Source organism: Bemisia tabaci, chromosome 6 (genome assembly GCF_918797505.1).
Source record: "Bemisia tabaci chromosome 6, PGI_BMITA_v3".
Classification (NCBI taxonomy): Eukaryota; Metazoa; Arthropoda; class Insecta; order Hemiptera; family Aleyrodidae; genus Bemisia; species Bemisia tabaci.
Genome location: NC_092798.1, coordinates 14,552,475 through 14,578,360, shown reverse-complemented (window position 1 = coordinate 14,578,360; position 25,886 = coordinate 14,552,475). Strand labels below are relative to the sequence as shown.

Genomic DNA, 25,886 nt, shown 5'->3' with positions numbered 1-25,886 from the left:
CCCTGAAATTTTAGGCGTCAAAGTCTAATTTTTACTCACATTTGGAGCATGGTGACCAATGAGGTCAAAATACTAGTCCAAACGGATCATACCGTTTTTTTTTTCCAAATCAATAAGTTCATCCGGTCCAATACGAGTCAATGATTAGCGCAACTGACCTGCATTAATTTAAATTTCACTGTGGGTCCTCATTTCACTGATTAGATTGGAGCGCGAATCCACGAATTATCAAAAAAACAAAAGTCTGATGCGTCGTCTGACGTAATCGACCTAGTGGTCGATTATCGAATGACCTCGATCGATACTCCGTACGTTAGCAATGCTATTTATCGATTCGATGCCGATTCAACAATCGATACGCCCAGTGGCGTGGCGTGAATTGCGATATATCGATTGTTATGTCATTTAAACGTATAGAAAAGGATCGATAAACTGGGTGTTTGCAGCGAACACCTTAATAATCGATTCTTTCCCATAGGTTTAAATGGCATAAAAATCGATATATCGCAATTCACGCCACGCTACTGGATACGCCGGCCCGTCGGGACCTTGGAGAGGACACCGCACCCGCCTTGTAGGTCACGAGTAAATCGGTCACTTCATTCATCTCTGCATCGGAAAATTTTCACGTTGGCACGTGATAAGAACCCTTTGGACAATCTTCGAGTGCAAGTATAATCCGCGAAGCTGTAGTTTATTTTAAAACTTCGAGGAAAGTGATTCGGACACGCAGTTCGAAATATTTTTAGATACTACTCGATACTCGAATAACCCATCACCCAATCACCGAACAAATTACGAAGGAGCCGCGGAAAATAACAGGTTTCACACAAATTCTAAACCTGTGACGCGCGCGTGTGAGGCATCGTGAAAGTGGACTCGTTTCAGATTTCACTGGCCAGATCTGGTTTTTTTTCGGACGGTTCGACCACCGGAAAAAATAAAGAAAGTCATTTAACTGTCGACCAGCACCACTGCTACACTACTGAGCATTCAAGTATTGAGAATTTTCAAAGATTTTTTTTTTTATTCAATTACCATTTGGACTATCAGAATTCAAACTAAAAATCGCATGATTTTTAACATTTTTCGATGCGGAACCACTTATTTTGGCTCATTTTGAAAACAACATATGGATAGCTAGAGTGCAAAACCACGTGTCTACGTTTGCGACGTTGCAGACTTGACGTCATACCTACTTATTTTTTTACATGGAAGACAAATCGACGTAATTTCTTTACGTTTCTTCGATTTTTCTTCGCCGATAGCAAAATATTCTATCTAAATAATTTCAAGCTATGCAGTTGGCTTGTTCCTTTTTCGAAAATAGGAGCGGAAAGTTCGAAACACCACAATGGAGGTAGGTGGTTTCGCACTTTAGCCATCGATGCGTTCTATTTGTTTCTTCGTGCTGGCATCTGCTTTAAAGGATGAGCTAGAAATGGCGAAATAGATTCCTCGAAAGAAAAAAATGGACTTGTTAATGCTAAAAGCAACTATGTTGCACGTAAAATCTATGCGCATACTTCCTTTTGGCATAAATTCGTCCAAATGAAAGTAAGTGTCAATTAAAAAAAGGGAGATTGGAAGTATCTCTTATTTGTTTATTCAACATTTTTTTTTTTATTTTTTCACACCAGAGCTTACGTGCTTAAACAGTCTGTGCTCACCTGTGGATTAATGCCGAATTAACAATGACCTCAAAGTCAAAATTCCGCGTGCAGGACCTACTGGCCTTAGACCTGATCTGGACTGAGGTCAATGCTGATCGAGAATTGCGTCAAATCTGATTGGCAGTGACCTCAGGATTCGGTCTGTTTTTTATGCAAGCGCGACACTTTGCGCGCCTCCTGTGGCGAAAGAGCAATAGACCCTCCGAAAATTCTCCCCACTTAGTTGTATGGAAATTTCAAGGTCGAAATGTCTTCAAGGCCGACCAGCCAAAAACTAAGTACATACAAAATGATACTTAGGTCTCTGTTTAAAAAAATTAAAAAACGAGAGAAAATTAGGCGACTTCTAATATAGTTAGGCTGATTCTGGTTACACTGAGAAAAAGTTCTCGGCGTTTTTACCACGGTCCGTTGGTACCTTTACCATCTCACTTTTTTCACCAATTATTGGTAATTTTACCAAGACAGACTGGTATAAGCTTACCTAAAAACCGGTATTTTTACTGTTTTTTTCAGGTAAGAATACCACTTTTATTGGTGATCAATTCCCGGTAACTTTGCCATTTTATCTCGGTAATTCTACCACAGTCCATAAAAAATATTGGCGTTTTTGCCAAGGTCTAGTACCGAGAACGTTCAATAGTTTTACCGAGATTTCTCGGTAAAATCACCAATTCCATAATGGTAATTTTACCAAGAAAAAACTGGGATCAAATAGAACCCTGAATTCTTGGTAATTTTACCCTTTTCTTAGTAAATACACCGAGATTTTTTTTCAGGGTAAAACCATCCATTCATCGTATCTCCAAGAACTGTTCAGACTCAACATTTCTGCGAAAGCATGCAGGTGAGAAGTTCGCAGCATTTGTTTGATTTCATTTTCTATTTGAATATCAATCAACACAGTTTGTAGTCACATTGTTATCATCCAACCAGGAACTTGAAAACCAAGAATCGGGACGGACTTGGTGGATTCAATTTAATCTAGGTCATGCCTACGAGACTTGACTTCTTTCATACACTACAATACAGGGGAAAAGGTGCGGTTGGACAATGAGCGCAAAATTATTCCACAAAAACGAAAACGTTCTTGCAGAGTTGCGTTCACTTCTTTCCCGAGTGAATGAAAACTATAGTTTTGCATTCGCAAACTGTGAGCAGTGCCAGAATTGTACACCGTTAAAGCCGGAATTTTCAGACGCACCTTGGAACCTTCTTTACACCTCCTCTAGAGTTCCTTGGCGTGCATAGAAATCTTGGACCTAAACGCTATCTCGAATAGATTTTAGGCCAAAAGACGTTTGCAGTGGTGTCAGTAGCCATGTTTGTAGACGAGCAACTCGTCAAGTTTGAAATTGGGGGGGGTGACTTTTTTTTTTTTAAATGGGCACTTTTACCGTGAATCCGCCAAAGCGTTACCTGTTTTCCCTCGTAGATATTCTCCTCTCCACCCATCTTCCTTATTTTCTGCACCCCCCCCCCCCGTTCTCCTGTTCCCCCGTATTCTTCGTTTCTCCCCCCCCCCATTTCCTTTTCTCCCCGATCTTTCATTCCCCCCCCATATTTTGTTCTACCCCCCTCACCTGTTCCTCGCCCCCCCAATTTCCTTTTCGCCTCTATCCTTCATTCCCCCATATTTTGTTCTCTCCCCCCTATTCTTCGTTTATTCCCCCCCCATTTCCTTTTCTCCCCGATCCTTCATTCCCCCCATATTTTGTTCTCTCCCCCCCCCAGTTTCCTTTTCTCCCCTATCCTTCATTCCCCCCCATATTTTGTTCTCCTCCCCCCAGTTTCCTTTTCTCCCCTATCCTTCATTCCCCCCATATTTTGTTCTCTCTCCGCCCCTCGTTTTCCTGTTCCCCCTCTATTCTTATTCTCTCCCCCCATTTTCCTTTTCTCCCGATCCTTCATCCCCCCATATTTTGCTCTCTCCCCCGCTTTTCTTTCTTTTCTCTCCTTCACGATTTTTCTTATCCCTTCATCTTTCTTGCCCGTTTGTTTTATTTTTATTTTTTTCAAGGGAGGCATTTACATGCAAGACACTGCTACTGTTAGTTCTAATCGTAAGCATCATTTTCTGGATTTTAAAAGGAAAGCTCATTTAATGTCAAGAAAAACAATAATGTTACTACACGTAGCTCACGAAAGGTTGAGGGGACCTTTAGTCGAGGTAAGGGGGGCTCAGTTGTGGTAGGGGGGGAGCTCAGTCGAGTTAGGATCGAACTTGCTTACGGAAAGGGAGCAGCCTAGTCAAATTTATGTTAGATGAAGACCATGGAAATAGCTTCTGATAAAATTTAAGGAGGGTGTCGTCGGTAAGGATTGGAAAGGGATAGCCTAAAGTTGGGGGGGGGGGAGGTTTTATTCTATACTAATAAAGCAGACTTCACGTTGATTGACTCACTCACTGACTGACTGACTGACTGACTCACTCACTCACGTATCAGCGGATCTCGTGAACGGGAGGCCGTGTGACCCTGAGATTCCGCACTGGGATCCCTCTCTACCCCGAGGCGCCGGATAAGGGAGGATTTCGTGATCCGCCCGCCGGTTCGCGGGATATCGCGGTTCGCGTGGGTCGATTTTCCCGTAAGAACAACGGGTGCGAGAGAGAGTGCGAGCGAGATAGAGCGATTTTCGCGTCTCGCGCTGGAAGACAGCTAATAAATACGTATGTTCTTCTGGTACGCGCAACGGGTGCGAAGAAGATGGAAGGAGTTCGGCGTCCAACGAGTGCGAGGAGGATGGAACGAGTTCGGCGTCGCGCTGTTGGAAACGCCGCGCCATGATTTTTGCGAGCTCCGACTCGTGCATCCGTTGCCGGGCTACTCTCTCAGGGATGTGAAAATCTGGAAAATCTGTCTGTGCATTAGTTCTGTTTTGAAATGATTTAGGCGAATTCTCGAAAAATTTTGAGAGAAGCTGTTGTTTGGCTTCAAAAATAAAATAAATAAACCCAAATGGAACATGAAGACGGTGTGCAACGTTGCAATCGGAGGAGAAGCGGGGTTTTTGCGCGCATTTCATCAATACTTGACTCCGATCGTGGAAGGCGCTCTTGATACAACTATTTCACCACGGGGGATGTCCACATTGCTGCTCGCTATATTGAAGGCGTTCTGTACTGTGATGACGGCTCGGTCGAACAGCGCCTGCAGACGCGGTGCTGACAGCAGAGCAAAACTAGAACATCGTTTCGACATTCTACACCTGCTTTCTGTTTCTATCATAGTTTACCGAAACACATGAGTCATACTTGCAAAATTTTGGATCATCGCTAATGTTTTTTTCCTTTTTTTTTTCTTAATTTCAAAGCATTAAATCTTATACAAGGAAACCGATGGTTACATCCCATAGTTCTCGTAAAATCGAGATTGGATTCTTGCAATTCGTCACTTTTAACAAGCAGAAATGAAGCGAGCAACTATTTGAACTCCGGAGTGGGTATGTGGTATCATAAAAAATTGAAGGAAAATCATACGTTTTCGCCCATCCCAAGTAACAGATGTTTATGAGTTTTATGCGCACATTTACGTAGTCTTAGTTGAGTAAGAAATTCGCGTGTATGCCACGATATTGATTTGAATAACGCGCAATTATAATACTCTTAGAAATTCGCCAGGAACACGACGTATTTGCCGTGATATCGTGGTGATTATCGTGTAATTTCTAATTTGTTTTTCAAAATCCCTGGAAAAATCACGTTTTCTCCGCGATGTCGATGACAAACCCGCCATTGCTGAGAATTAAACGAAACCGTTGGTTAAATCCCGTAATTTTCGCGGCTGAAACTCACCAGCTGTAACTTCAATTAAACATTGGACTGACAAAAGTAACACATCTTTATGAAAATAACCAACTTTTGATTGGGTATTGTTGATTATTATAATGATCATATGAGCTTACTGCAGAACAGACCAAAATAGCAGCTTTAATCAGCATACTACTAAGCTCTGCATTTTTATCAAACCAGTGCGTCTCGCCAATTTTGAAATAGTAAAAAATAATTCAGAAACACAATTAGTAACTGATCACTAATCACAGTGATTGCTGATGGTGGGGGTTTTCCTGTGCGTAGCACGGGTTTCCTGCTAGTTCAAAATAAAAAGAGAAACTTCCGGCATCGTTAATGGGAGATTTTAATGAACCTTTGAGGGAACCTTTTTAATTCCACGAATGAAATAATTTTTTACTTATTTATTTTTTGTAATGGAAATAAAATTGCTCAATGTATCAGTATGGAGAAGGCATCCATAAATATTCATCCTTACCTAAGTTTTTTTTTTTTTTTAAAAAAAAATGATATATATTTACACCGAAAACTACGCAAATTTCTGCAGTGGAATCGGAGACAAAACTGCTGACTATAGCCTCAAATTGCTTCTAGAGAGCATCAAATTTTCAAAATTTTCCGGGGGAGGCCCCCCGGACCCCCCGTCGGGGGAGGGGCCGTCCCCTGGAAATTCGCGGCTGTTAAAGGGGGGGTGAAAAGTAATGAAATAGGGGGGGAACTCGTCAAGTACATAGGGGGGGAATGACACCACTGGACGTTTGAAGGGCTTGGAAGACAACACGAAAAAAAAGTATCACAATCCCAACTATACTCCTGACTGATTTTGGCGCCAATTATAAGAGTGCTTGCACTAGTCAAAGGTATGATTGAGTAAGCCGAAAGTGTGGCAGGATCAACTATACCTCTGTCTGGTGTAACTACTGTTATAACTGGCGCCAAAATCAGCTAGAAGTATAGTTGAGATTGTGATTCTTTTTTTTCAGTGAGGCGCATAAATGCAGTTTTTGTAAAAATTGAGATATTAATGATTTCATATAAAAGAAAACTAGTCTTAATGCTTATTCTGTGAAAAAAATTGCTCCCAAACTCCAACTTTTAAGCATCAAAAAGTCAGTTTGAACTTTCTTTCCGCCATAGGAATCCATGTAATTTCGAAACTTCAAACACGAATTTCTCGAAATAGCAAAAACTGCACTTATGCGCCTTGTCCTCCTAGCCCCTCATTGGTCAGAATGGTATTGCTCGGTAGATTTCCATTCTCGTGAAACTAACACGACCGGATTCCCGGAATCGACATTTTTGAAGGAGTAACTCAATAGATTTCACGCGTAAGCGTTATACGAGAGGAAAAATGGCCCAATTCCAGTTGTGGATTTAATTTATGTGGAAATGTCTTGTAATATATCTACATAATCGGTGTTGCATGACGGTTGGGTAAACTATACCGTCCGAAAGCATGCAAAATATTCTAAGTTCAAGATATTGATCAAAAATTAAAATTTTCAAGGTTCAAATTGGGGAGAGGGGCAAAAAATATTGAAGTCATCGGACATTCATAGAAAAGCGACGGTCGATCGACAAAATAAAGTGATGTTCGATAAACGCATTTTCGGTGGCATGTCACGTTTTGAAAAACATGCGATAGGCGTACGTTCGTAGCCTGTCCAAAAAAGAAAAGAAAAATAATACCTATATGATCAGTAGGTATGTTAAACCAAACAATCGGATTTAGTGAGGAATTTTCGGTTCATGAGGCCGAAATGTTGGTAGATATTTCGGTTCAAGGGGCCGAGGTTCCATTTCCTTGAGCCAGACTGATTGTGAGTGAGGCAAACTTTAATACCTCCCCCCCCCCCCCCAAAAAAAAAAGTTAAAAAAATACACGAGTGTGGTCGCCATGTTTGTGTACGCGCGCGCGCGCACCCATACATACAAACATGCCGGTCAATCAAACATGCAAAAGTTAGGGTGAGAACGAAGGATGATGAAGTGAGTGTCGAAGCCACAGGCAAAGCGCAAAAATATTCGCAAGGCCGGTCAACGACGACCAACGACTAACGAGCATCTACGTGCAATCACCGTGTCACGTTATAGCCCTGGATAGACCACCAAATTCCGAACCAATTCCGATGAAAGTAGACATGCTGATGACTGGTGGTCACCATCTACCATCAAATTTTGACGGGCCGCACTTTTTTGTTCAAAGTAAGATCAGAACGGAGTGCCACCATTCATCATTTCCTGCCACAGGAAACATTTCTGCCAAGTTTTCATTTTAAAATGAAGCAAATTAACGAGTTTAAGACTGATGACTCCCGACACTTTGATGCTACTTAGATCGGAATTGGTTCGGGAATTTGATCGTCTATCCAGGGCTTAAGGCTTGGGACCGCGTAGCGATCAAGGGGCGCAGCCTCCAGCGTAATTCAACATGTATCTCAAGAGGCCACTACGTTACACTCCAGTAGTCCTAGCAAGCACCAATCAGTGCTGGCAAGGCGCGTTGAAAAACGGAGGAACCGAACTGTCCAACTTTAGGAAGAGACTTTTAAACGAGTGAACGAGACAATCGCCTTCAAAATATCGTATATGCAATTTCACGACAGCCGCGTTCAAATAGTTATCTCTCAGAGTTAAGGGGTGGAATAAGGCAGGGACGGACTGGCCGGGGTGGCGATGGGGCGATCGCCCCACTTTCATCGGCCAAAAGGGGCCCGGAGGGGCCCCTTTTGGCCGATTTTGAAGGGCCGTATTTTCGCCGTTTCGAAGAAACGCCCGAGGGCTTTTTCGGTTCGTCCTCGAGAAAGGGCCCCGAGACTCCTGAGAGGACAGGACACTTTATTGCCGATTCGGAGAGCGCCCTGAAGGAGCTTTTTTTATGCCGTATCTAAGGGCGTTGCATTTTGAGAGCCCTTTTTTCTGATTCGAAAAAGTCCAAAGGGTCCTTTTTTGTCATTTCGGAAGAGCCCCGAAGGACTCATTTATTGCCGATTCGAAGAAGACTCGATGGAGCCTTTTTTTGCCGCTTCTAAGGACCTTAAAAGAGCCCCTTCATCTGATTCGAAGGAGTCCTTTTTTTGCCGTTTCCAAGGGACCATTCATTGCCGATTTGAAGAGGCCTTGATGCGGTTTTATACCGCCTCTAAGGACCTTCAAGGCACCGGGCTCTTTATCGCCGATTCGACAAAAGGGTCCTTTTTGCCGGGGGCCCTTTGGTACTGATTCAGAGAGGCCTCGAGGGCGCATTTCTATGCAATTTTGAACTTTGGAGGCCCCTAGTAGGGAACCTTTCCTACCTTCCTCAAGGGATTTCGTAGGGGCCTTCGGCGATTTTTCCCTCCTTTAGCGAAATCCATAATGGGGGCTGTCCATATAATACAACGCAGTTTTTCCGATTTTTTTACCCCCATCCCCCCTCCGTAACGCATCGTAACGCAAGCTCGAACCATCCCCCCCCCTCAGAAAAAATAAATATATACGTAACACAAGCCTCGCCCTCCCCCCTATTTTGGTCAGTTTTTTAAATTAACAAGGAAAAAAAGGTCTTACGGCAAAAAAAGTTACGTAACGTTGGGCTTGACCCCCCCTCCTCCCCCCTTAAATACGTTACGTATTGTATGGGCAGCCCCAATGACTTTTTTCTAATTCAAAAATTCCCGCGACATAAGGCCTCTTTTGACACATTTACGACGCGCGTGCGAGTCGATTCCTTCAAATACCTTAGGGCTACTTCAATCACTCACAAGGCTCGAGGCTTGTCTGGATCGCGAATGCCGCCGGCACTGATTTTTCTATGAGCAGAGCGAAGAAAGGATCCAATAAAACGTTCAAAAAAAATTAAGACAGTTGTCAATTTTGGCGGCTAAAAAGTACATTTAAAAAAAACAAACGAACAAAAAAAATCCGAACTGTGTTTTTCAGAATGTGTTCTTTTTAGACTGTCACTATTACTAGTCTACATGATTCTATGTATCTTCTGTATACTAATTAGCTTTGGCACAATTTTTCGTTGGAAGAGGAAAATAAAAGTTGAATTCCAAGTATACAACGGATTCTCATTTTTTCATCCAGTTTAAGAATATATAGTAAGTTTTGCATTTCTGGTCTCTTTTTGGATAATGTTTCAAAAATAATATTAAAGAATAGGGTCTAAAATAGCGTAAAATTCATTCTAAAAGGGTCTAATTTTCAAAATTTTCCGGGGGAGGACCCCCGGACCCCCCTTCTACTGGGGGGCCCCCCAGACCCCCCTTCTACTGGGGGGCCCCCCAGACCCCCCCAGGGCCCGCCCCATACTTAATTTAGGGCCAGTCCGCCCCTGGAATAAGGCTAGAATCTGGAGTTCTTCGACCAGTTACTGTCAGTCTTTGCAACTCTCAGATTCCTTTCACTCTCGAATCCACTAAAAAAAGAAGCGTTGGAACGGGGAAAAATATTCTTGGAGATGGTGAAATGTTCCTCCTTTCACACGCAATCGTGACAGTGGACTTAAACGCCGCCATATTTCTGTTTTACGCAACAAGTCACAGTATAACATTTTTTGGAGAGTAAAAGTCTTTCTTGGGGCATCGAAACGTTTCCTAGATTATTCTAAAACAAATTGCGACTACTTTGTTCAATAATTGCCTGAACACGGCCAGGTGTCCCTGCCTTTAAAAAGGAAAGAAGGAAAGAGAGAAAGGAGCGGAGGAAAGAAGGAAAGACGCTTTAATTTGGTAATTATTCTTGACGAAATTGGCTCAAACTGCAAATTGGGTGTTTGGAAAAATCGGAAATTTTCCAGGTAAAGCCTCCCGGATCTCCCTCCCGCTCAGGGTGGCATGAAACGTAAGAATAAAATGAAAGACTGGAAATTTCAGTGAAAAATTTCATGAAATTTCACGAGGTTGTGAAATATTCCATATTTTTCAGGGGCTAGAGTACGCAACCGTCGCAACCCGCACTCAAACACACAAAAATAGAAGAAAATCACAATCTTTACACAAAAGGAACCGGTATTTTTCAATATCTTTCAAAACTTTCTGAAATTTCAAGATTTCATTTTTCACGAAATTTTGCCATCCTGCTCCCGCTCCCCTCGTTTCAAATGTCTAGATCCGTCTACGCTTTTCGGTGTGCAAAAAAAAAAAAAAAAAAACAACAACAACAACCAAAAAACATGCAAAATCATTACCTAAATCCGCCTTGGCTCGATCCCAGTCACACACACAAAATCACAACCGGCAGACACAGCAACCACGAATCACGAAGATAACCCGAAAAATCAAAGCCGATACACAAGTCACGGATTCAAAAACCGATGCCCCGACACAGGCACCCGAAAAAAGGACGAAACTCTGGGAGATTGCACCCGGAGGTGCTAAAAACCGCGGACAGCAGGGCGGTGACGACGGGTCGCGGTTACGTGAGCATGGTGGATTTTTGGCAAAGCGCGCGGCGGGCTCGGCGGTCGGGTCGCACCTGTTGTTGACGCGGGAAGAGAAAGTGGTGGCACGCGAGCGGCGCACGGGAGCCGGAGATTACGCGCGCAGAGGTCCACGAACACTGACCAGGAACGCGGCGTAACGACTGACGAGACGGGAGACGGACGAGACCGAGGAGAGAGAGAGGAAGGTGACAGGGTCCGGTCCGCGCGGAGAAGCGGTCAAAAGCGCACTGATGCACCGAGCGACGTCGACGGGACGGCGCGGCGCCGCGACGCTGCTGCCGCGCGGGGGGCGCCACGACGCCACGCCACGCGGAAGGTGCACCCACCGTCGCGTCGCCGTGGCTGAAATAAGACCGAGAGGAAAGTGGAAAAGAGGGTTACTTGACGCGAGTTTGGGTTGGAAAAGCCATTGCCGGCCTTGCAGGGTCATGCACGGAGACGCGAAATTTCATCTAACTTCGTACTTGAAAAAGAAATTTCACGGAATTATTCGTCAAAAACTGATTGCGGTAAGACGTACAAGTCGTAAAACAGTAAGTTGTAATTTTTTACATTGCCGGCATTGCAGGGTCATGCACGGAGACGCAGAATTTCATCTAACTTTGTACTTAAAAAAGAAATTTCAAGGGATTATTCGTCAAAACTGATTGCGGTAAGACGTACAAGTCGTAAAACAGTAAGTTGTAATTGTTTATGGTGGCTGAAATAAGACCGAGAAGAAAGTGGAAAAGAGGGTTACATGACGCGGGTTTGGGTTGGAAAAGTCATTGCCGGCCTTGCAGGGTCATGCACGGAGACGCAAAATTTCAACTAACTTCGTAATTACGTACAAGTCGTAAAACAGTAAGTTGTAATTTTTTATGGTGGCTGAAATAAGACCGAGAAGAAAATGGAAAAGAGGGTTACCAAGGCCGGATTCACCAACTTGCCGCCCATGGGCTGCCTAGGTATATTTTGCCGCCCCCTTCTCATTCGTTTTGAAACTCAATAAAAACCATCAAATGAACGTGCCAGCGGGGGAGGGGTGCAAAAGACGCATTTACTCGTGTTGAACACATTTTTTGGGAATGCCCTGTCAACACAACCAGCAAAAGTTCACGAAACTTTGCGCGAAACTTAAGTTCCGTGAACCTATCTCTGTGTGGACAAGGTCTTCCATTCATAAGAAATGAACGAAAAAATTAAGAAAGAACAAACATAAATGTGGTTCAATGATTTTAACTTCCGCCGCCGCGCCACGCAGACTGCACCGTGTTGGACGCAATGCTTGAAGTATTCACGCAGTCTTGCAGGCGCTATGCGTTTCACACTGACCGCACTGTGTTTGGCGCAATGCGTGAAGTATTCATGCATTCTTGTAGGCGCTATCCGTTTCACGCTGACCGCAATGACCGCACTGTGTTTGATGCAATGCGTGAAGTATTCGTGCAGTCTTGTAGGCGCTAATATGTGTTACATGCCGATCGCCGCGCCGAGGGCTTCTACTTTTCCACTCAAGTCCTCGTTATCATTTCTCTCTAAGTCGCGCCGTTCTAGGCCAAATTGCGTGTTTGGTTTCTCTCGTAACTCGACTTATTGAGGGTGCTGTCTCTTGTATGAAATGAGAGATTTTGTCGCCTTCTCTCGTTTGTAATTTTTTTTTTTTATAAATCCGATTTTTTTTATACCTACACTTTAAAAAATTGCACATTTTTGGCGCCCCTTAGATTTGCCGCCATGGACCGCGGCCCATGTGGCCACCCCCTTAATCAGGTCCATTTCACCAGCCCCCCCACTTCCACAAAATAATATGAAAAATATGCCATCGTTTTGTAAGTGTTTTGTAACGTTTTGTAAGTCTAAAAAAAAATTTTGTAAGTCACTCCAAATGGTTCAAATGGATAACTTCATTTTGGGGGGGCTGGAGAAATGGTATCCCCCCCACTTCGCGATCGATAAATTCTGACAACGCCAACGTTTTGTAAGTGTTTTGTAACGTTTTGTAAGTCCAAAAGAAAATTTTGTAACTCAATTTTTAGGGGGGATACGGCTACCCAAAATTTTGGGGCCAGCCCCCCCACTTCGCGATCGATAAATTCTGACAACGCCAATGTTTTGTAAGTGTTTTGTAACGTTTTGTAAGTCTAAAAGAAAATTTTGTAACTCAATTTTTAGGGGGGATACGGCTACCCAAAATTTTGGGGCCAGCCCCCCCACTTCGCGATCGATAAATTCTAACAACGCCAATGTTTTGTAAGTGTTTTGTAACGTTTTGTAAGTCCAAAAGAAAATTTTGTAACTCAATTTTTAGGGGGGATACGGCTACCCAAAATTTTGGGGCCAGCCCCCCCACTTCGCGATCGATAAATTCCGTTTACACCAATGTTTTGTAAGTGTTTTTGTAACGTTTTGTAAGTCCAAAAGTAAATTTTGTAACTCAATTTTTAGGGGGATACGGCTACCCAAAATTTTGGGGCCAGCCCCCCCACTTCGCGATCGATAAATTCCGTTTACACCAATGTTTTGTAAGTGTTTTTGTAACGTTTTGTAAGTCCAAAAATAAATTTTGTAACTCAAATTTTAGGGGGGATACGGCTACCCCAAAATTTTTGGGGCCAGCCCCCCCACTTCGCGATCGATAAATTCCGTTTACACCAATGTTTTGTAAGTGTTTTGTAACGTTTTGTAAGTCCAAAAGTAAATTTTGTAACTCAATTTTTAGGGGGGATACGGCTACCCAAAATTTTGGGGCCAGCCCCCCCACTTCGCGATCGATAAATTCCGTTTACACCAATGTTTTGTAAGTGTTTTGTAACGTTTTGTAAGTCCAAAAGTAAATTTTGTAACTCAATTTTTAGGGGGGATACGGCTACCCAAAATTTTGGGGTCAGCCCCCCCACTTCGCGATCGATAAATTCCGTTAACGCCAATGTTTTGTAAGTGTTTTGTAACGTTTTGTAAGTCCAAAAGTAAATTTTGTAACTCAATTTTTAGGGGGGATACGGCTACCCAAAATTTTGGGGCCAGCCCCCCCACTTCGCGATCGATAAATTCCGATAACGCCAAAGTTTCGTAAGTGTTTTGTAACGTTTTGTAAGTCCAAAAATAAATTTTGTAACTCAAATTTTAGGGGGGATACGGCTACCCAAAATTATCAGGGTCAATCGCACCGTTCAAATATCCCGCGCAAAGACCACCGGATCTCGCCCGGATCTTTCCCGCCTCCGTGCCATGTTGCCGCAGCCTTTCAACCTTTCCGAGCGTTTCAGTGGGACAGAGATAAATCGTGTTCCTACGCTGCTTAGGGTTACATTAGGTCAGGTTATAGATTTTCTTCCCCGATTTTTGTTCTCGCTGTTTTAAGAGAAGCGTATATTATTCAGCTAAAATTAAGAGGGGTCAGGTTGTTTACATTTCATGGGCACTTGAAAATCCGGTTGTTTCGCTTTAGACAGGAGATGGACCAATGAACATGGTCTGCATTAAATAATTAACGGCACTTATTTTCTCTTCAAAATGTATTGTAAAAAATGATGCACACAACGAGAGGTTCGGAAAGCAACCGCTGAACGGGATACTCTTTAGTTTTTTAAGTCAAATCAGATGATGGTTCAACGGCACAAATGATGTCCTTTATATTTTTTCCCTGAAAATAATGTTAACTGTGAGCACTTATTTCTTCTTCAGTTGCTCATTTCTGGACTCCAAGTCGTGCGATTCGTTTTATACTTGAAATTTTGAAGTTGGAACGCGTTGCGTGGTGTTTCAATTTATACCGTGTATAGTGGTCTATTGTTTGACGGATCCGGGTCAGGGTTAGGTTTCCTTAAAATTTTTTGAGGGTAGGTCGGTAGCTTCCTCCCAAGAGAAGAAAACCAATATTTAATTATAACCAATTTATACCGTGTGTGGAGGTCTATTGTTTGACGGATCCCGATTCGCTCAAATATTGAAAGGTAGAAATTGCTGGGTATATGACCCCCAAAAGTTTGGACACCTACCCTCTCCTCAACTTTAAAACTGATAAATATTGACGAGCAATATTCTTCTATGTGTAGCTCACGAGAAAAAGTGGTGGGAAGCAACGAACTGTTTCAAGGAGTAATTAGACTGCATTTTGCAATTTGGAATTATAAATTGTGTCTCATCTGAAAAAACACTCATATGCATAGGGAAACTAATGGCACATACGTTGTTTTTGAACCGGGCTGGAATCTATAGTTCCAAATTGCAAAATGTAGTCCAATTTAAGTTTATCATTGGTGAAAAATAAAATTAGGCATGTAGGAGCGAAGGTCGTCTTATTCTTGAGTAATATTTCTGGAAAACTCGCAAACCGCAGAATGGAGAACTCCGGTTCTTTAACCCTTAGATGACTAACCGGGTCTACGGGGCCCGACGGCTTTTTATTTTTCGAACCACATTGGCTGTAATTGACCGAAAAGTCTGTCCTTCACAAATAGCTCTACAGAAACGCTTAAAAACATAATTCTCGAAAAAAAAAAATATTCGAAATTTTTTTTTAGACTGCAATTTGTGTTTCGCGTCTACCCCTAGAATGACTAATTGAGGCCTACGAGGCCCGTATTGAGGCAAATTTTGGTTGTTAAAGTGAATTATAAGATAAACGTGGGAAAAAATTTCTTGTCGAGTTTTTAATGGTTTCTCTGAGGTTTGGCTGTAGTTGTTTGACCTGAGAAGCGGTCATGGAGGTATTATACCGCCTGAGAATACTGTCAAAGTACCGTGCTATAATTTCTCACAACTAAAAGGTAACCCCTTTACATCCTCACCGTATCATAAGAAGCATTGGGTGCTTTTTAGATGCTTCTTGTGATACAATGAATATGTAAAGGCGTTACCTTTTAACCGTGAGAAAGTATTGTATGGTTTTCTTGATCGTTTTCCCTTAGAAATCAAATTCCAAATTTGTTAATCTCGTGCCAATATACCTCTGGGCTACAAGTTTCAAGCAAATCCATCAGCAAAAAACCGAGTTGGCAATTTACGACCGTTTTGAAATTAATGCAGCTGCCATTTCGAAAATTTTGGTATTTTTTAAAAAAAAAAAAAAATCTGACGTCAAATTCGTTATTCTCGTGGCAAAATACTCTCCGTCGCTGATTTTCGCGCAAATTCATGGACGAAGAACCGGTGCCAATTTTCGGCCATTTTGAACTTTAACAGGCCGCCATTTTGAAACATCCTGAGGAAATGACTTCGGATTTGTGTAAAAAGTTTTCTTTAATTATGTTCTTTCGAACGAGGTATCACGAATATGGTCTTCTCTCTTAAACAAAAAGTAGGGGTCCGTTCCCTCCCTCTCCCTCCCACCTTCTGAAGGGGTCCCCCTGAAAACCCGAGGGGGAAGGGACCGATAAGTAGCTCATTTTTACCTAGGCACATCCTTTAAGTTTCAAATCATTACTTCTTTAAGGTAAAAAGTTACAGGGGGTGGAAGGGCCATTTGGATCACCCTGTATAATAGATTCCTTTAAATTTCGACAATTTTCTGAAGGAAGCTCCGCTGGCCTCCCGCTTCCATCCCCGATTTGAAGTGTCCGGTTCCGCCTATGAATGACAGTGATTGTTTTCTCTGAGTGGTTTTAGTTCATAATACTAAAAATGTAACAAAATAAGGTTCTAGACGAAAGTGATTTTTTAAATATTGGTTTTCTTCTCTTGGGAGGAAGCTACCGACCTACCCTCAAAAAATTTTAAGGAAACCTAACCCTGACCCGGATCCGTCAAACAATAGACCACTATACACGGTATAAATTGAAACACCACGCAACGCGTTCCAACTTCAAAATTTCAAGTATAAAACGAATCGCACGACTTGGAGTCCAGAAATGAGCAACTGAAGAAGAAATAAGTGCTCACAGTTAACATTATTTTCAGGGAAAAAATATAAAGGACATCATTTGTGCCGTTGAACCATCATCTGATTTGACTTAAAAAACTAAAGAGTATCCCGTTCAGCGGTTGCTTTCCGAACCTCTCGTTGTGTGCATCATTTTTTACAATACATTTTGAAGAGAAAATAAGTGCCGTTAATTATTTAATGCAGACCATGTTCATTGGTCCATCTCCTGTCTAAAGCGAAACAACCGGATTTTCAAGTGCCCATGAAATGTAAACAACCTGACCCCTCTTAATTTTAGCTGAATAATATACGCTTCTCTTAAAACAGCGAGAACAAAAATCGGGGAAGAAAATCTATAACCTGACCTAATGTAACCCTAAGCAGCGTAGGAACACGATTTATCTCTGTCCCACTGAAACGCTCGGAAAGGTTGAAAGGCTGCGGCAACATGGCACGGAGGCGGGAAAGATCCGGGCGAGATCCGGTGGTCTTTGCGCGGGATATTTGAACGGTGCGATTGACCCTGATAATTTTGGGTAGCCGTATCCCCCCTAAAAATTGAGTTACAAAATTTATTTTTGGACTTGCAAAACGTTACAAAACACTTACGAAACTTTGGCGTTATCGAAATTTATCGATCGCCAAGTGGGGGGGCTGGCCCCAAAATTTTGGGTAGCCGTATCCCCCCTAAAAATTGAGTTACAAAATTTACTTTTGGACTTACAAAACGTTACAAAACACTTACAAAACATTGGCGTAAACGGAATTTATCGATCGCGAAGTGGGGGGGCTGGCCCCAAAATTTTGGGTAGCCGTATCCCCCCTAAAAATTGAGTTACAAAATTTTCTTTTGGACTTACAAAACGTTACAAAACACTTACAAAACATTGGCGTTGTCAGAATTTATCGATCGCGAAGTGGGGGGGCTGGCCCCAAAATTTTGGGTAGCCGTATCCCCCCTAAAAATTGAGTTACAAAATTTTCTTTTGGACTTACAAAACGTTACAAAACACTTACAAAACGTTGGCGTTGTCAGAATTTATCGATCGCGAAGTGGGGGGGATACCATTTCTCCAGCCCCCCCAAAATGAAGTTATCCATTTGAACCATTTGGAGTGACTTACAAAATTTTTTTTTAGACTTACAAAACGTTACAAAACACTTACAAAACGATGGCATATTTTTCATATTATTTTGTGGAAGTGGGGGGGCTGGTGAAATGGACCTCCCTTAATCCGGCCCTGAGGGTTACATGACGAGAGTTTCGGCTGGAAAAGTCATGGCCGGCCTTGCAGGATCATGCACGGAGACGCAAAATTTCATCTGACTTTGTACTCAAAAAAGAAATTTCAAGGAATTATTCGTCGAAAACTGATTGCGGTAAGACGCTAAAGTCGTAAAACAATAAGTTGTAATATTTTAGCCAACGTGCGTTGAACGTCGTCCGGGGAACGGCGAATCGTTACGAGGCGCATGCGCAGCCCCTGAAAAGCATTGCAATTTCATGGAATAAGAAATTTCACTTTCGAGAAACATGAAATTTCGTGAAATTTCATTTAGCATCTCTGGCCCTGCTCGGGTAGAAAGGAGAGAGGAAAAGTAAATGATAAGCACCGCCAGGTGTTACAGATATGTATATACAAGTATAATCTCTCTCGTTTAGACTCGGTTCTATCACCTCTTCTTACGGACATCCCCCCCCCCCCCCCTAGTTAAAATGAGATGCACTCTGGGTACCTGCAACCAAATTTAAGTAAAGGGAGATTGAATTTTACGTATTTCATGAAATTTTAAAACGTGAAATGAGAATCGATGAGAAGGCTCGAATAGAATCTAACACAAAAATTGGAGTTTTTTAATTCGTACCGGGATTACTAATTACCTAAACCTTTGGAGGTCATAGAAGAGGCTCAAAACCGAATGACAATTTCAAGGAAAGGGAGAAAGATACGCGATTAAGAAGGTAAAGAAGGTTAAGGAAGGTTCGTGGGTCAAACCACGAACAAACTCAGACACCATGTACCTAGGATCTGTTCATTTGATTTCAATCTCGCTACCAGGTTAATTTTTCCTTGAAAAACTTCACTTTGGCAAAACAGACTTCTTGGCGATCTTTTACCGGTGCTTTATTGCATCACAATGGGGCACATTTTCGCTATTTTTCCACCTAAGTTTCTGAAATTTCCCATATGAGTCCCAGATGACAGAAAATACGGCGAACTCAGCTCGTTAATCACTGTTATGTGAGGCAATAAACTTTTTTCGCGCCAATTCTCCGACGCTCGGCGCATCATCATTACACTTTTAATTGACCATTCAAAAACTGACCTGGCACCATAACCCATCGATTGCCTCTGCTTCTCTGGGCGTCCTCATTTAACATTTCGTTGATCGCGAATTGATAATTTTTTCCCCCGATAAACAGAAGCAGCTACGGTGAATTATTGGAATCAAAGTGAGTTTTCAGCTGCTCTTTGGTACAGTCCATTGACCGAAAAAATGTAAGTGTCTATTAAGCGCACACTGACATTGGACACATTTGAAAAAACTACACGTTGACACGTTCCAGGTTTTCTTGATTTCTCTTTTGTTTTCTTGTGCAGCCTTTCCCTAGATTAAGCTGCTAAATTTAATTTGAAGAAATTCGCACATAAAGTTCAGTATGTCCTCAAGATAAAGGTCTCTGTAAAAATGTGTTCATTTTCTGATTCCATGACTATCCTCGACTATTACTTTCTTGCTGCTATGAATAGCAGAAAAATATGCAATAAATATATGCAGAAAAAGTTTTTTCATCATATTTAAAGAAGAATAAGAAAAAAAATATTAACAATTTTGTAAGTCAGCTTTTAGTTGTTACAAATAACTATAATGAATTAATGATCCTATATGAAAAAGTTCGAAAACCGATGATTTTACAAGTCCCTTTCCGTCTTGTACCAATGCTAATGGGAAATCATTGGACCGCGTTTAGCAGAGAGGAGCCATCAGTTGCATCAGCTATTGCCAAATTTAACAGGACATTTAATTATTTTACAAGAGAACGTTTATTCAGGTTCCTTGGAAAATTTTCAGGAATTTGCTTCGTACGATGTAGAAAATTCACTGAAATTTGCACAAAAATCCACACAACCATTTTCACTTAAAAGATTAAATTCCCCAATTAAACTTGGCGATAGCTGATGTGGCTTGGTTCCTTTCTACTTACCGCGGTCCAATAATTAATTAATTTCAATGGTTATCCAAGTTCCATATGATCGGCGTCTCAAACTTAGGCTTGATCAACTCAAAGCCTAACTCAATTTTTGAACTTGTCAACATGAGCATAATTTTGTTATAGGTGATGAGGTTCTCATCACGAAGATGATGTCATGGAATTAATCTGATTGAAATATTTCAAATGGGAGTGCATTTCTCTTTCTAGTAGATTGCTCTCTCCAATTTACGATTTCTGCTGGGTAGAAGGTAGAATGCGTATCAGTTCAAAGCTTACAAAACACTGCGGAATGTCAAATCGGATGGATTCGAGAAGGAGTAAAAATAGAAACGGGCAACTTCGTTCATTCATGACTTAAAAGTAAGTGACTGCTCCTTCAGGGTTCATGACAGCTTTTGAACTAAAATCAAGGACTATCAAAGAGTTGTTGTCGGCAAAATCAAGAATTTTCCAAGTTATTTTCAAGGACCCTTTAAGCACTCTTCAGGAACTTATGATACCATCATTTTCGAGGAATGTTAAAAACAAACAAGGTTTTTTCTTAGGCGCACTAAGCGCTGCCTAAAAACAGTGTCGGTCTGGCTTAACAATTCTTGAGGTGCTGATAACGTTTTCAGGGCCTCTTCCTCTGGATTGGGGCCCCATGTAACTAACCTACACTGCCGTGCTATAGGGAAAAACGCCGTATGAGCCTTCAGGTGTTGCCAAATTTCCTCTGGAAAATCACTAATTTTCAGGATAATTTTTGAATATTTTTCCGTCAATTTATCAAATAATTTTGTTCGAAATTTGATCCAAAGTTTCTGAAAATTTCAAGGAAAAATATTCACAATTTTCATCAAAAATAAACTAAACAAAATTTGGCGATTCTCGAATGTTCATATGGCGTTCTTCCTTAGCACGGCAGTACAGTTCTCCTTTATGTGAGTTTTTTGAAGTTTTGGGAGCCCCTATACAAAAAACCGACAGGGGCCCTCTGAATGTAAATGGAAGTTTAGAATATATTTCCTTGAAATTCTTAGATTCACTAGATTAAAGTCCGCCAAAAGGTCTCTAAACAATAAAAAATAAAGAACTTACAAGTTTACCGGGGTTCATTTTATTGGAGTGGCAACGCTAGAAATATGTATACGGCGTGTTTCTTCACAATTCAGTATTGATATTTGAGCATGGGACACTGATATCGGTAATAACGCCTTGATACAATTATCAATGTTCCATGGATATCCGTGTTGCATACTAAAAATTGAAGGCGCTCCGGTAATTTTAAACCACCGAACGATGCTCGCAGCAGCGACCCACTGTCACAACTCGGTGAGATATAGTTTCAGGATACGTGAAAATGGCGCGAAAGTATATCTTCCTGTTCTTTTGCCTTAGTATTTACCAGAGATGTTCATATCGACACATATAGCGCAAAGCGCGCCACGCGCTGCTATACTGTATTAAATTGAACGGAACCAGAGTGACCGGAACGCCTTCCATTTATCCATATGCAAGACGCGTGTCCAAGGAGTACGAATAGTTGTAGCATGCGTTGCTTAAGTTGACTTGAGAGATGTTAGCGTAAGAAGCCCGGTCCTGTACGACCTAGTATCGATCTGCCCGAGTGCCGTTTAAAAAAGCGAATTACCAACTGTCTCTACAAAACATGCTAATATTTTGAAGTTCTTCGCTTCAAAAACAACTATTTGATCGATTTTTCTTCATTTTGTGGGCCACGATTTCATCAGTTGTTAATCAGAGATTAAGACTGTTGTTGACACTGCGATCTAGCGATCAGTCGTGATACAGCGTTGTAAATGAAACACAAGGCGTATGTACCAGACCACTCGTGCCAGGCTTCTTTCTCTGTTATTTTTCGGTCAGATGATAATAGGAACGGGGGAGTGAAATGAAAACTGGACCTCGGGAATCGGATTTTCGTGGTTTCGGAGTCCTTAATCGGCCCACTGGGAGTCCATTCTGCAGTGCTAAGGAAAAACACCGTACGAACATTCGAGAGTTGCCGAATTCCCCTTGTAAAACATGCGTATTATTGACGACATTTGTGCATTTTTTTTTTGAAATTTTCAGATATTTTAGATTGTATTGCGTACAAAGTTGTCTGAAAATTTTGGAAAAAAATACTGACAATTTTCCCGGTAAATTCGGTTTTTATCGAAGGAAACTTAGCGATGTCCAAGCGTTCTTCCTTAGCAAGACAGCATTGCCTCTAATAAGACATCAACCCTCATAAAATAACTGAGAAAAAAGCCTGACAAGCGCCATCTAGAGCACCTTGTATACACATAATCAGCGACGCTTTATCACGACTAATCGCGAAATCGTAGTGTCAACAACAATCTTAATCTCCGAGTAACATCTAATGATGAAATAGTGCCCCAGAAAATAAAACAAAAAGTTAGTAAGAGGTGTCCGAGACAACCCCTTCTCGGATTTTACTTGGTTATTTAAGGTCGGATGATGTTAGGGACAGAGGGGTCGAATAAGAAACTGACTCCAGGAATCGAATTTTTATGGTTCCAATCCTTCTTCCGTTCGACAAAAGAACGCCGTATGAGCCTCCAGACGTTGCCAAATTTCCTTCGACAAATTACGAATTTTCGGAAAAATTTGGGAAAATTTTTCTTTCAATTTTTCAGAGAATTTATTCAAGATTTGATATAAAAAGTCTGAACATTTTAAGGGAAAATATTCATAACTCTCTTAAAATATAAATATTTTTGAGAGGAAATTTGGCAGCAGACGAATGCTCATACGGCGTTACTCCTTAGCACGTCAGCCTTGGGGTTCCATTCCCTGTCTGCGGGCCGATTATTGACATTGATAGACACAGCTCCACTCGCTTCCACCAATAGGATAACTCCATATCTCTTTTGTCTTCTTTGTCTACAGCTTTGTCTATCAATTTCAATTATCGGCCCTCTGATCCCTGGCCCCGACATTAGCCGACTTAGATTAACCTAGGAAAAAACCTGGCGCGTTAATTGACACGAGAAATTTGCAACGTTGTGTCATGACTAATCGTTAGATCGAAATCTCAAGGATGGTCGACGAAATTATGTCCCATAAAATGAAGAAAGATCGATCAAAGTTGTTTATATGACCGAACAATTTGAAAAAATTTAGCATTTCCAATAGAAAAAATGCACTTTGCAGCGCTGTATTGTCAAAATGAGCGATGAATTCAGGTTAAAACTTTCGCTGAAGGATTATTTCATGGTCAGGTTTGATTTGGTATGAATTTGAACTGCACCCTTGTGTTTCCAAAAAGGGGCACAAAAATGGTCTTTTTTTGACAGGCTCTACCTCATGAAACTCAGAAGGGATGAAAATATTCCTTAAACACGACCAAATATTGTGGAGAGAAGAAAATGTTTTTCTTTTTCTTTTTTTTCGGTGTTTCATGTCCAACGTTGAATGTAATATTAAATCACTCAATGTGATCGATGAAAAAGTAAATATACTGAATTTGATAAAATAAATTTTAAATTATCACTTTAAAACCAAACACCGCTGGGAGCTTCTTTGATACCTAATACTCCTCGTCCATTTCCAGTTCATCGTATTTCCGTCTCTAGATTGTGGAGTTCTCTCTCGTAAATACGTTTTGGGGGTATACGCAATGTCCTTAACTTCGAGGAGATTTAAGAACATGAAAATTCGAATTAGGTGGATAGGTATGGCCTTCCGTCACCACGAATCTTGTTTAGAAAATCAGTATAGTTTCAGCTGTCATTCTACTGATCCGAAGTCGAAAGATGAAAAAGCGCCAAAGCTGGTGCCCACGCCCACGCCGCCGCGGAGCACGGTAGACTCGCGCATGCAAGTATGAGATATGGCCTACCCTCAAACCTGAAGGCGATTTATGCAGCGCTGGTTGCTCTCGCCATTGTCGACAGAAAATGAAGGATAAAGAATGGATTTGAGCGCTTCCTTTTTGGCCAGCGACTTGAAATTATTTTGGTGAAGGATAGGTACGCACAAAACTGAGATTTGTCCGAATTTTTGTGAGGCAACAATTTGCCCAATAAATTAAAATTTCATAAAATTTTAGACATACATTTTTACAGAGATTTCTCAAGTTCTAAAGAGGTTTAAAGTACCTGAGATTTGTTTCAAAATGACCGGAATTACTTATTGTATTATCTGTCCGAGGAAATTTTTGACATTTTTAGTACCTTTTTTTTATCATCCTCTTGAGACCTTCTGGAATTATTTTTGGGATAAGAAAAGAAAAAAAGAAACTTAAAGGAAAGAAAAAAAGGAGGTCACCAGATCAAATAAATAGGTGTAGCGATGTTCCTGCCTAGGTGTTGAAAAATGAATGGAAACTTTCTCAGAAAGGACTGCTTTAGGAAGAAAAATCAAACCTACCAGATGATAACTCTGAACTTCCACGTAATTTCTAGGGAACTTCTGATTAGGTAAGACTAAAAAAAAATGAGAATATCGTCCTGCAGGTATAATGTCAGAGCTACATTCAGACTAGAGTAGTGTGAGATGGGTAACTATTTAGTGGGACACAGGTTCCATAAGATTGATTCATCAAAAAATTTGCTAACTTCAGATCAATTAAAACTTTTGGAGAAAATGTAACTTCCAGACAGTGCTCACCATGAAGCACAGGCGCTCATCTCTTCCTGCTCTATGCTCGCACTTCTTTTCTGGAAGGAAGCGAATCAACCAATGTCTGCCAAGATTATGACAAGTTCTGACAACTCTCTATGTAAGTAAGCTTAATTACTGAAATGACAGAATACTTAGTCTATCAAATCCAGTTTTCTTTTTGTATGAACTTCCCAAGGATGGACTTTATAAAAAAAAAGAAAAAAGAAAGACAACTCCATAATGAAGCTGACATTGTTCTCTTAATCTCGTCTCAGCAAGTACTTGAAAGAGATGAATACCTACACTTTTGTCAAAGGGTTCAATTCAGCCTTATAAACTTTGTTTGAAGGCAACACAGTGCAGATTGATGTTGGCTTTCTATCAATGCACCCATGTTCTGTACAAATATTTTACAAATAGAGGTACAAGCGGGAAATTCACTGATTTAAGAAGGACACTACAACTATAAAACCTTCTGCTTCTGGCATCTTCTGGCCACTAATAATCTATGCTAGGTATACATCGTAAACCATCATATACTTTTCACTGAAGTGGTCTGCCGTAGAACAATTCTAACTGTTCCAATCAAACCTGGGAAAGCCCAAAAAAATTTATAAAGATAGTTGGTAATTCAGAAGAGCCACATTGAAACATTATTGTCAGTAAGAAAAAAATATGATACTTAATGTAGGAAATTACTTTACTGATGTACACTTTGCCGGAATGCGTTTCTTTACCTAATTTGTCAGGCTCATAAATAACAGTTTCATCTTATCATTGAAAATTTAGAGAGATATTTAAGGCATGAAGCATCATTCCAGCAAATTATGAGTGAGATGACCGAAGTGATCAGACAACTTGATGGCTACGAAGCTACTGAAATGAGCAGGTAAACAAGAAATGAAAACATTCATAACACACAAGTGCTTTGACAGAAAGACATGTTACTCACAGATTAAACAAGGCGTAACTGCATAAAACCAACGATTAATTTGTTGGGATACTTACTCAAAACAGGATAGCATTGGATAGCTTTGACATCCTCATGGTCTGTGAAAGTGGAGATAACTCTTGAGATCTAGAAAGATGAAAACATCACACTTTTTTTTCCGCTTTACAGTAAACATTTTTCAAAGAAGCAAGCCCGAGTAATTCGCAAGTGAAACGCACTGAAAACATACACCTAAAGCTTTTAACATGTTTTAACCATTTAACACAGCACAGCAACGGCAACGAAAACAAGACCTGAATATCAGACGTTTTGGTCATCGTTTTGGTGATAAGAGGATGATGGAGATTATTGGCAATTACGGCGT

At 41.1% G+C, this 25,886-nt stretch overlaps 1 protein-coding gene across 2 annotated transcripts in view; it reads right to left on the bottom strand.

Moving 5' to 3' along the window:
- LOC109043605 (3-hydroxy-3-methylglutaryl-coenzyme A reductase) overlaps window positions 1-25,839 on the bottom strand; it is an 89,861-nt gene extending 64,022 nt beyond the window's left edge. Inside the window, exon 1 of one of the 2 annotated variants that reach the window (XM_072301560.1) lies at window positions 25,579-25,839. The gene's annotated coding sequence lies outside the window, so the exon portion shown is untranslated. Of the gene's footprint in view, window positions 1-10,639; window positions 11,120-25,578 lie in introns of those variants that run through there. The other variant, XM_072301561.1, reaches the window with a different exon arrangement.
- Between the last annotated feature and the right edge of the window lie 47 nt (window positions 25,840-25,886).